The following is an 11,361-nucleotide window of genomic DNA, read 5'->3' on the forward strand; positions in this document are numbered from 1 at the left end:
AGTCATTCGGTATGCTTACTGATCTTAATGTACAATATTCTGCTCTGTGGAATACAGGCATTTCAATCTTTGTTCCAAACATTGCCATTCTGTACCTGTCATTATCATCTCATCTCAGTAGACTGCTTTCTTTGTGAAATGCAGTAGGAGAACTCTGCATAGTTCATCCAACAGGATGGTACAAGTAAACTGAGTTTGAGTATTGACACCTGAGTCTGCTGGAGCTGCTGTTGGACAAAGATGGATTAATATGGGTTTAACTGTTGTCTCTATTTTGGGGGAGGGGACAAAAATATGTCCATGAGACATTCCTGCAATAGAATTACCAGGGCAGACTGGAGTACTAATGGTAATACAGACTCCAGGGGAAAGGGCAGTCTTCACATGTTATATGACCCACAAGAGTTAGTGATTCACTATGGATGATGCCTACGGAGGCCCTTCAGTAGTTAGGGCTTTAAAGATGGATGATGACCATGCTCTTTGATGCTCAGCTGTTTCATCCTTGAGGAGCGAATGGTCTGTGTTGGGCAGGGAAGAAAAGAGTATATAATACTCATCAAAGTAAGGAATAAAGAAGGAAGACGTCATTCTCCTCATATGGTTTACAGTACTAATTATGTAATGCTTCAGAAGATTTACTTAGGATTTTAAAAAATGCCTGAATCACTTTTATTTATTTTACCCCCTTATGAAAAATGATATTCAACCTTTCCTGAAAATGATATCTTTTTTTTCCAAAGCTGTTACATGAAGATGGGCAAAATCAATATAAGAAAAACCAGCTCCAAATAATGTACAGTAATTATATAATACTTTTTCCTAAACACACTGGATGGCTTAACTTGTAACTAAGCACTGTGATGTGTTAATTAATACTTATCTACACGTGGAACATATGCTTGACAAGTCCTCATCATTTGCATTACAACAGTTTTGACTTGGTGCCCATACTAATTATGATACGAGTGCAGTCAGAAAGAAAGTTCAGTGATGGAAGTCATTACACAGCTCTGTGCAAAACTGTTTTTCTTCTTTATAACATTTGATTAGAAAAAAGGATGCATTTTTGCATCACTTACCTGTTGCATGCTTATGCTTTTAGGTTTTCAAGTAGAGGCAATCTACTTTTCACACAATTCTAACTTGTCTTCCAGAAAATCAAAAGTATTGCATTTGTAAAGGGAACGTGATGCTGTATTTAAAGCTCTAGTACAAATGTCACTGAAGTACATTGACCTGCCATTATGCAAAAGTATTGTGAAATTCTTTGGAGTAACTGCATGAACATTGTTTTAATACAGATGCAAGTGCTTTAGCTTGTCTTTTTGAAGTGGGTAGATCTATTCAGGTAGTACATCAACACATTAAAAACTGCAAAATATATTGTAACAGTCCAGGGAATAGAACATTGTGTACATTACATTATGCTGAGATAAATCAAGTAACTCATCAGTACATGTCAGTGCCTTTAAAATCTAAACCCGAAAGGAAGAAGAGGATCCTTGCCAAATGTGATGTGGCTTTACAAATGAGTGTAATATTTATTCAGTTAAGTACATGCCGAACTATGCTGTTTAATATTAAGATACATGTGAAAAATGCATTAAGGAGCTATAGTCCAGTAGAACACGGTCAGGATTGCTCATTATGCTTTTCAATACCTTGCTGATAAAGAACATCTGAAGTAATTATGAACGTTGTACTACTTGCGCTTGCCAGTGACTAACTTGTAACAGAAATTAAATAGGTCAAACCTGCAACCCTTGTTTCCTGACAGGTATCTCAGTGTGACTTACAAATTAAATAAGATGCAAATTCTCTTTTTGTAATCAGGCAACCTGTGTTTATCAGGGCTGCAATGTTAGTTCTCTAGAGGACCCTGGCATTTCCACAACAACATAATATTCTCTTCTGTTTCCTTCTAGGACCCGGTGAATAATAATGGTGCAACAGATGATTAAAGTAAACTGCAACCTCATGTGGACTGCTTAGGTTATGGTAAGAACTTTATTCTAATAATGTTCCAGCATAAAAATAATGACAAGGTTACTGCTCAGAGTCAAACCAGGCTATCGATAACTCAAACATAGAAATAATGAATTAAATCTCTTCAGAATTTCGATTGAAATATAGCAATACAAATGTCTATTCAGACCTTGTAAGTATCCCCAGATGATAAGGAAAAGTAGTTCCAAACACTGTGTATATTTCAATCAAAGGTCTGAAGAGACTTAATTCATTATTTCTATGTTTGAGTTATCGATAGCCTGGTTTGACTCTGAGCAGTAACCTTGTCATTATGTTTATGCTGGAACCTTTCTTTTTTCTGCTCAAAGTCATTTATTTGCTGGTGGTTTTGTTTATTGTTTGGTTTATTCTAATAATGTATTATTTGCAATGAAAAAATTCTGCAATGGTTGAAAATGAATATACATGACAAGTATAGCTGACGACCTGTTGCACCAGGAATCAGAGAGAAAGCCACAGATAATGGGTAACAGAGGCCCTCAGTCAGAGACATTTTAAATGCTGTTACTCTTCATTTAGATAGCTAATATCTTAAGCTGATTTGCTGTAGCATGTAGTTTACAGAGAGCTAAAAACATTTATAATGCTTAACATGTTTTGCTTACTTAATTGTTACTGTTCTGCTATACAAACAAAAATTCCAGGCAGGATGGAGTAAGATGTTGAGACAACATATAGCCCTGAAAAGCAGGGATATTGGAAAGTTATGCAGCAGTAAATTCCATGTGGATTTCTTTCAAATAAACTATATTAATCTTTATCTTTATCTATCTATCTATCTATCTATCTATCTATCTATCTATCTATCTATCTATCTATCTATCTATCTATCTATCTATCTATCTATCTATCTATCTATCTATCTACACGTATATGGGGCCCTATCATAACACAGGAAACTCATTTCACTGAAACACAAATGGTTAACCCATTTGGAAAAAGATGATGTGAGAAATGTCAATTAGCTGATTAGCAATGTATTTATGTACAGACAGACATATATTAATCAAATATTTGAAATTAAGTTTTCAAAAATAAATGTATTCTTTAGTGTTAATTTGAAGGCTTGCAGTTTCAAAGGAATGGTCAGTCAAGTACAGTTATTGCAGCGGAAGTTCAAACTATTTAAAGTGATAGGGCATTCTTTTGGAGGCAACTCCATATAGTTGTCAGGAAGACAAACCTTTAGCATCATAATTCGATTTTCTTTAGAATGAAGCAATGTATGTGACAGTTACTCATAGCAGCAAGCAGTGACCCTTTATTATTGAATTGCTTAATTTGGATTACTGTTGTGATCATGATGATTAATTGGATAGGAAGATGGTTATCTAATTATCTGTAGGTCACAGCTCCTTTGTTAAATGATAAATGAATACAGAACCATTAGACTTTGAGTGTGGCTAGTATTCCGGTTCATAGGTGAATACTAGGGTAATGGTCCTGGAGCCTTTACAAGCCAAGCCCATAGGATTACCCTGGCACTGTGCCACCTGACCTTAGTTGCCAGTGCCTCTGTTGAAAAGAGCCACTGGAGTGATCCCTGGGGTGAATTTCTTATTTTCCATCCACTCATCAAAATTTCCCTTGAAGAGGTCCAGTGAGGTGCTCTGTTTGGCATGTATGGGAAGTCTATTCCAGAGCATGGGCAGTCTTTGGGTTATGAACCTGTCCCTCCAGCATGTTCTGTTGATTGTGGTACTGAGGTAGAGGTCTCTGAAGCATGTGGGACAGAGGGGTTGGGATTTCTTTAGATGTAGCACTAATAACAGAGCTGGGTCAGACATGGCTTTGTAAGTCAAGCAGAGATTGCGTCTAAATAGGTGATCTGAGACAGAGAATAGTTGGAGTTTAAGGCCTAGGATCCTCTTTGTGAGGTACTTTTGTGGCTTCTCCAGTTGTTGCAGGTGTCTAGTGAAGTACATGCCAAATGGTGCATTGTACTCAATGACTGGCCTAATGAGGTAAGAGTAGAGGGAGAAATGACCTCTTTCTTTCTGGATGTAAAAAGCTTAATAATGAGATTTGCCACATAGAAGGACTTTCTGACCACAGTGGCAATGTGGTGGTCAAAAATAGGTTGCTGTCAACCTGTGTTCCCAGATCTCTTATAATGCCTTCTGTGTTCAGTGAACTACCATCGATGTGGTAGTTCATGGGAACTGGGTTTCTTCCCAAAGGGGATGACAGCACATTTTTTGGCATTGAGCTTAAGGCCATGGTTCAGACACCAGTTGTTGGTCTCAGTGAAGCCTTTCTGTAGGAAGTCAACATCACTTGAGTAGTTGATAATAACTCCTAACTTGCAATCGTCTACAAACTTTGTCAGCCAGAGACCCTTCTTGTTGGCCTGGACTTCACAGAAGTAGATACCAAACAGGAGAGGACCCAGGACTGAACCCTGTGAGACTCCATGCGTGACTGGTCAACAGTCTGACTTGGAGTCAGCTACGTTCACACTGTTGGTTCTATCTGTGAATGAGTTTACAACCCACCTAGTGATATACGGGTTGATGCGTAGCTTAGTGAGTTTTTCTATGATTCCTTAGTGGGGAAGGGTATCAAAGGCCATGACCAGATCAAGGTGGGCTGTATGAATTAACTTGCCCTCATCCACAGTTCTGGTGAATGACTCAAAGAAGTCAACCAGTTTGAGCAGGCATGATCTACCCTTCACAAAACCAAACTGTGTGGGATCCAGAGTTTAGAGATTCCTTATATCCTTGTTTATTAGATCCATGATGAAGCGTTCCATAGCTTTGCATATCAGACTCGTCAAGCTAATGGGGCGATAGTTCCCAGGGTCTATAATCACTCCTCCTTTCTGCAGAGGGATGACTGTGGTAGTGTGCCATTTGGTAGGGACAAAGCCTGAGGTGAGGCTGTGATTGAACAGGGCACACAGGTGAGGTGCCAGTTCACTCTGTAGTTCATGTAGAACACAGCCAGGAATATTGTCAGGTCACATAGAAGTTGAATTATTTGCCTTGGACAGTGCTGTTTTAACCTGTGCAGCAGTAATACTGGGTGCCTAGCAATCTACTGGTATAGTGATTAGTCCTTTAGGGGAGGAGAGGGGGGAAAAGTTGTCACTGAACTGCTGGACAATATATTGGCAATATCTGCTAGCTCAGTATAGGAGGTATCATTGTGCAGTAGCTCAGAGCAAATCTGGGTATTGCCATGGAGATTCTTCACATATCTATAGAAGGCCTTGTGGTTGTCTTTACTATCTGCTGCAATCCTGTTTTCATACCTAGCTTTAGAGGATTTGATGAGGAATCTCAACTTTTTGTTGAGGCTGATAAGGGAGTTTTTCCAGTTTTGGGACTTCACCTTATTCTGCATCTGTTTCCTCCTTCTTTTGTAGAGTTTGTTTATGGTGGGGGACCACCAGATAGGCTTACTTTTATTTGGAGGAGAGCGTCTTGGTTCTATTGAGTATGGCGAGATCGATGCATTTGTGTACATGTTCATACAGTGCATTGGTGTATATCATAAGCCACATTATAGAGATTGCACATATAAATAACATGGCTGCTCAATAAGTTTATATTATGACTGTTGTAACTTTGTGTTTGATGATACAAGTCTTACCTGGCAATATATCAATTTAAGCCAGACCATTGAGATATTACAAATTATTATTATGCCCAGTCAATACTATTATGTAATGAACATATTTGTCTATTTGATGATACACCATATTATTTTTTTATCCTGTTTTTTTTTTTTTTTTTTTTTTTTTTTTTTTTTTTTGCATGTATCATAAGAAGCCTGCATACTGTAACAGCTAACAAGCATGTAACTATTAGGGTATTAACTATGATGATATTAACTAAGATGTTGTTTGCATTGGAAAAATGGGTGGATTTTATGATAGAAGCATTTTTGTAGGGGAGAATTGGGGAACTAAAAAGTGACAATTGTCTTGTTTTAGTGGAAGAGGAATGATTGAAGTAAGTTTTGCTTATGTGTCACAAAAACAAGATATGTATCCCCAAATCATTTACAAATCATTTACAAACATGCAGATAATGATGGACTCATGACCTTAGTTATACTTAAGTTTAATAATAGAATTTGGACCCTGGTTAATTTATACTGGTTCCCGGGTATGGGGGTTGGACTAGCTAAGAAACACTTAAGACTTTCTTACAACTACTTCTAAAGGGTATTATACTAGGAGGTGATTTCAATTTATCACAGATATTACAGAAATTAAAAATAGGACATCTCCTAGACTATTGTCCTCAGCCAAACAGTTAGAAAAATGGACAAAAATGTTTAAATTAAAAGATACCTTTAATGCTTTGGGTCCAAATTCTTTGCTATTCTCGCACCAGGACTATAAGCATGGTACACAAACTAGAATTGATAAAATGTATATCTCACAAAATCTTTATTCTCAAATCTTGAATTTTTTAATACAACCTTGTCCCTTTTCTGATCATAATTTCCTGTTGTTAACAATACACTTGGAATTCAATCAATTAGTTATTACTTCAAGGATTCCTTCATATATCACAAAAAATAAAGACTTTAAATCTTGAATAACTTCTGAACTTCAGCTTTTCTTAGAGATTAATTATAAACCTATAGCAAACACAGTTGTGGTTTGGGATTCTCTTAAGGCCTATCTAAGTGGTAAAACCATTAGCTAGTACAAAAATGAAATTAAAGAATGGGACTCAGAGTTACAGCAACTCCAGAATAAAATATTATGTCTTAAATCTAATAAAAACTTAATTTATACAGATAATAAGAAGAAAACAGAAGAAGGAAACAAGAAATAGAATGAAATATTATCCCATAAAATTAATTTAGCTATGGAAAAACTGAAATTAAATTATTATGCTACCTCTCCTAAGCATCTTCATAACCTATCTATGAAAGTTAAGATACAATCAAAAATTAATAACATTGATAGTATCTTTCATGAAGGGAAAAGGAAAAAAGTATCGGACATAGGGGACATTCTAGAGGCTTTTAATTATCATTATGCAGTGCATCATAAAGATAAAATAAGTGCAGAAGAATGTGAGAAGTTAGAGAATATAGTGCCCAACATAACAAGAATTCCTGAGGAACTTATGTTAGATCTACAAAAACATATTTCTCAAAAGGAAATTATAGATGGGATTAAAGGAAGTAAGTCTGATAAAGCACTTGGAATAGATGGCTTAATTATTGAAATTTATAGATTGTTCCCTCCTTCTATAATCTCTCTCCTACATAAAAGCTTTCTTGAAGTTCAAACATTAGCAAATATTCCTCCTTCTTGGAGATATTCTTTAATTTCCCCTATATTAAAAGAGAATAAGGACCCTATTAAATGCAACTTATATAGACCAATTTATTTGCTGAATAGTGATTATAAACTATTCATGTCAATTATGGTCAATAGATTGAAAATACCCATATCTAAAATAATTAATGAAGACCAAACTGGTTTTATACATAACAGGCATACACAGGATAATAGTAAAAGAGTATTAACTCTGACAGATTACCTCAATATAGGAAACCATGAAGCATTGATAATAGGTCAAGATATCCAAAAGGCCTTTGACTCCTTAAATTGGGGTTATTTATTTAAAGTCTTACAGTTATTTGATTCCACCCCATTTTATAGCAATGATAAAGACAATCTATGAAAATAATGTAGCATATGTCAAATTAAATCCTTTTACTTCCAAAGCAATCCAAATCACTAGAGGTACTAGCAAGGATGCCCCATGTCCCCTATCCTATTTGCTCTGGCCATAGAAATACTTGCCATTTTAGTATGTAATAACCCAAAGATAAGAGGTATAAATATATATGACCAGTATATTTCTAAAATAATGATGTTTGCTGATGATGTCTTACTTACCTTACCCAACTCTAAGGAAGTGTTAGGTGAAGTGGCTATAATAACAACACATTTCCAAAAAAATTCAGGACTCTCCTTCAACAAATCTAAATCAAAATATCTATTATTAAATAAAAAAAGAACATACAGGTCCAGTTAATCATATTGGAAACCAACTTTCAACTCTAGACTATTTAGGAATAGTCCTAGGCAAGAATATAGAGGAAACCTTATAAAGAGGAATAATAATAATAAATAAGGAAACCTTATATATATTAAGTAGAGGAAACTATGCTAAAGCCATAGACTTAATTAAGACATTAATAAGTGAATGGAATAATTTGTTTATAACATTTGATGATAGGTTACAACTGATAAAATGGTTTTGTTACCTAAAATATTATATATAGCACAAGCCCTTATACTTCCACCAGGAAAGAAAATCCTTAAAAAAATCACTTCATCTCTGATGAATTTCCTATGGTACCCCAAGATAAATAGAGTGGCATATTCTCCTCATATTAGGAAAATGGGAACAAGGGGGGGATAAAATTCCCAGAGATTTAAACTTATATAAAGGCATCTATAATTAAAATAGTGATGAATTGGATAAATCCTAGATACTCTTCCAGTTGGAAACAGTTACACACCATTATACTAATGAATGAAAATTATTTATCAAAGAATGCTTTGGTAACTGACAAAGATAACAAGATATGGCACTATTTAAGTTTAAATTTACAGTATAGTACAACAAAATTAACTAAACTAACACTAATAAGCAATATTTTTGATGTGTTTAGAAAATGTATTAACACAGATTTAGATATAAAACTGTGGCATAGAGTTTTAATACCATTTACTATTACAATGGATTTCCCTGGTAAGACACATAGAGATTTTTGGTTTATGGGAAAATAATAACCTATTTTGTTGGTTGCAATGTATTGAAAACCAACAAGCTTTGAACACACAAAGTATATTCTCAACCTATGGCCTATCCCTCCTAATGGCTGATTGGTTCTTCAGAATGTCACAGCATACACTAAGGATCTGTGTAGAATAATACAGAACTCATCCTTCAAAACTGTACCAAAAATTGTAAACTGGATTTTTGGAATTCTATATAATAATATCAATGTTAAGAATGAATTATCATATCTATATAGCACTTTAATTGTCTATAAGACAGCTCCTAAAGATTCTTACTGGCAATACCTAACTAAAGGGTTTCAAGTATCATTACCAATGGAAGATAAAACTAACATTTTATTTTCAGTTAAACTAACTTCTTACTCACATATCTCGAAGATTTTTCATTGGAAATTTCTACACATATCCTTTTTGACACCTGAGAAACTCTCAAAGATGAACCCTTCAAACAGCAAGTTATGTTGGAGATGTCATCAGTCCACTACTGTTTACTGGTCTCATATTTTTTATGACTGTACTAATATTAAACCATATTGGAATGAGATTAACATATTTCTTCAAGCTATATATACTGATATATTTGTTTTAGACAAAGTCTTTAATTTTATTGAATGTTCTTAATAGTAATAATATGAAGAAAGATGACCTGTATTTGTTGTGGGCAAGGTTAGCAGTAGCCAGAAAATATATAACTAAAAGATGGAACTCTAATGTAGCACCCACAATGGAGGAATTCCTATCATCACTGAAGAAATGCATACTAATAGAGAAAAGTACTAAAGAGTAAATAACTTTTCCTAAGCCATTGGTTAATAGTCTGTAGAGGAATGTTTTGAATTTGATTGATACCCTAGAGATGGAACCAAACTCTTCCTAACTATCATAGTTTATATATTAACTTATTATTTAACTACAAAGGGTTTTTTATCCGAATCCTTTTTGTCAGGCTGAATGTAAATACTGTAAATAGTTATTGAATGTTATGAATGTATTAAATTATTGTGCTATTTCATTAAAATAAAAATCATTTGAGTAACAAAAACAAGATAGGTAAAATATGACATTAAACAGGTGATACATTATGTGCACAGGCATTCTAATTGCTGTTAAAAGGGAATATATAACACCTTGAACACTTGTTAGTTTCTGTTGAATGGACAAGGTGGAAGAGTTGGCAGGAGGGAGAAGCATGCTATTTTTATAATCAATATAATAGAATATGGCTAAATGAAAGATTTATTCCTGACTTTGAACTGTCCAAGGTTAATGGATTATATTCAATATGCTTGCTATCTGTTAAAAGGTGGATGGAAACAAAGGCCATAAAATATAAAAATGCTCAGACTGTTGTTAGGAAATAGTATGTCTAGAAGTTTGGGGTAATGGAGGAGATACAGAATGGTTTGTTAAATCATACTGCCTCTTAGCAATGTAGTGAGCAAAAATGCCTAAATGCTGACAGAATGTTATGAGGATGTTGGATAAAGTCACCTGTTTAAACAGTATATCATAATAAGGAGGATTTGTAAGGCAGTAAAAATAAATATAAAATACATTAGCACATGTTTTAAGTGACCCAACAGGTGGAAATTTGAAAAATAAGTTAGTAGAAAGGGAAGCCATTTGGCAAGTTAAATTAAATGCACAGACATTCCCCTGTATTAATGACAAAATCTCCCTTCAACCCTTTTTAAACAAGAGATCAATGCAGTTTTGATAACTAGTCTTTTTAGGGACTTGTTTAGTATTTTTCCTGTTTTAAAGAGCGTATAAATGTGGGGTTATTTACATTCACTCGCATTAACACACATGTATTTTCATTAGATCAATATGGGTATTTTATGGTGAATATTCTTTATATGTGTAATGTCTCTTTAATTTGTATGGTGATTACAATTAATTAAGACTTGTTTTTATTATATAAGTAGTCCCTATTGTTATAGAATTAATTCTGATGAAGTCCTGGTTACGAGAGGGCAAAAGTCCTCAACTGATGCTTCTTGGTTTATATTTTATTTAATAAAACAGGTTGTTTCAGTTATTCTGCATCCATGGAGTCAATGACCACTAGTACAATATTTTTGTTTGGTGTGCATTAGGAGTGGGATGCAAGAGATGAAAATACAGAAATTATTGCTTTTAATCAGCTGCATTTGTTTATTCGATGAACAGGAGATTACATAGTCATTACTATAATAAGTGTCATTCTCTCCTAGCAAGTGCTCATTTTACTCTGTCTTTTTAAGCTTACATTCTGTAATAAGGAGAAGTTAAGAATAAACAAATACTACATGGTATAACAATGCAGCAATGCTTAAAAAATGGAGCACAAGGAGGTGTGCTGAGATTTTTTCTTAAAGGTTGTATAATTGCTAATATCGTTCACCCCTGGGCTGAATGATAACTTAAAACAAAAAATGCACACTTAAGGTGTTAAAACAAAAGTGGCATGTTTTAGCTTATAAAGTAACCCAATTAGTCAAATCTTACTATTTATTGCCATTGACTCAAGTATGCACTCTTATTCTAATGAAGTTCTAATA

General features: G+C 34.4%; 1 protein-coding gene across 5 annotated transcripts in view; it reads left to right on the plus strand.

Moving 5' to 3' along the window:
* Positions 1-11,361, plus strand: part of CHRM2 (cholinergic receptor muscarinic 2) — a 2,909,771-nt gene that overhangs the window by 1,584,734 nt on the left and 1,313,676 nt on the right. For all 5 annotated transcript variants that reach the window (XM_044088214.1, XM_044088216.1, XM_044088213.1 and 2 more), the window contains exon 5: positions 1,929-2,001. The gene's annotated coding sequence lies outside the window, so the exon portion shown is untranslated. The remainder of the gene's footprint in view (positions 1-1,928; positions 2,002-11,361) is intronic.

Source organism: Protopterus annectens, chromosome 11.part0 (assembly GCF_019279795.1).
Source record: "Protopterus annectens isolate FY-2018-M chromosome 11.part0, PAN1.0, whole genome shotgun sequence".
NCBI classification, from domain to species: Eukaryota; Metazoa; Chordata; order Ceratodontiformes; family Protopteridae; genus Protopterus; species Protopterus annectens.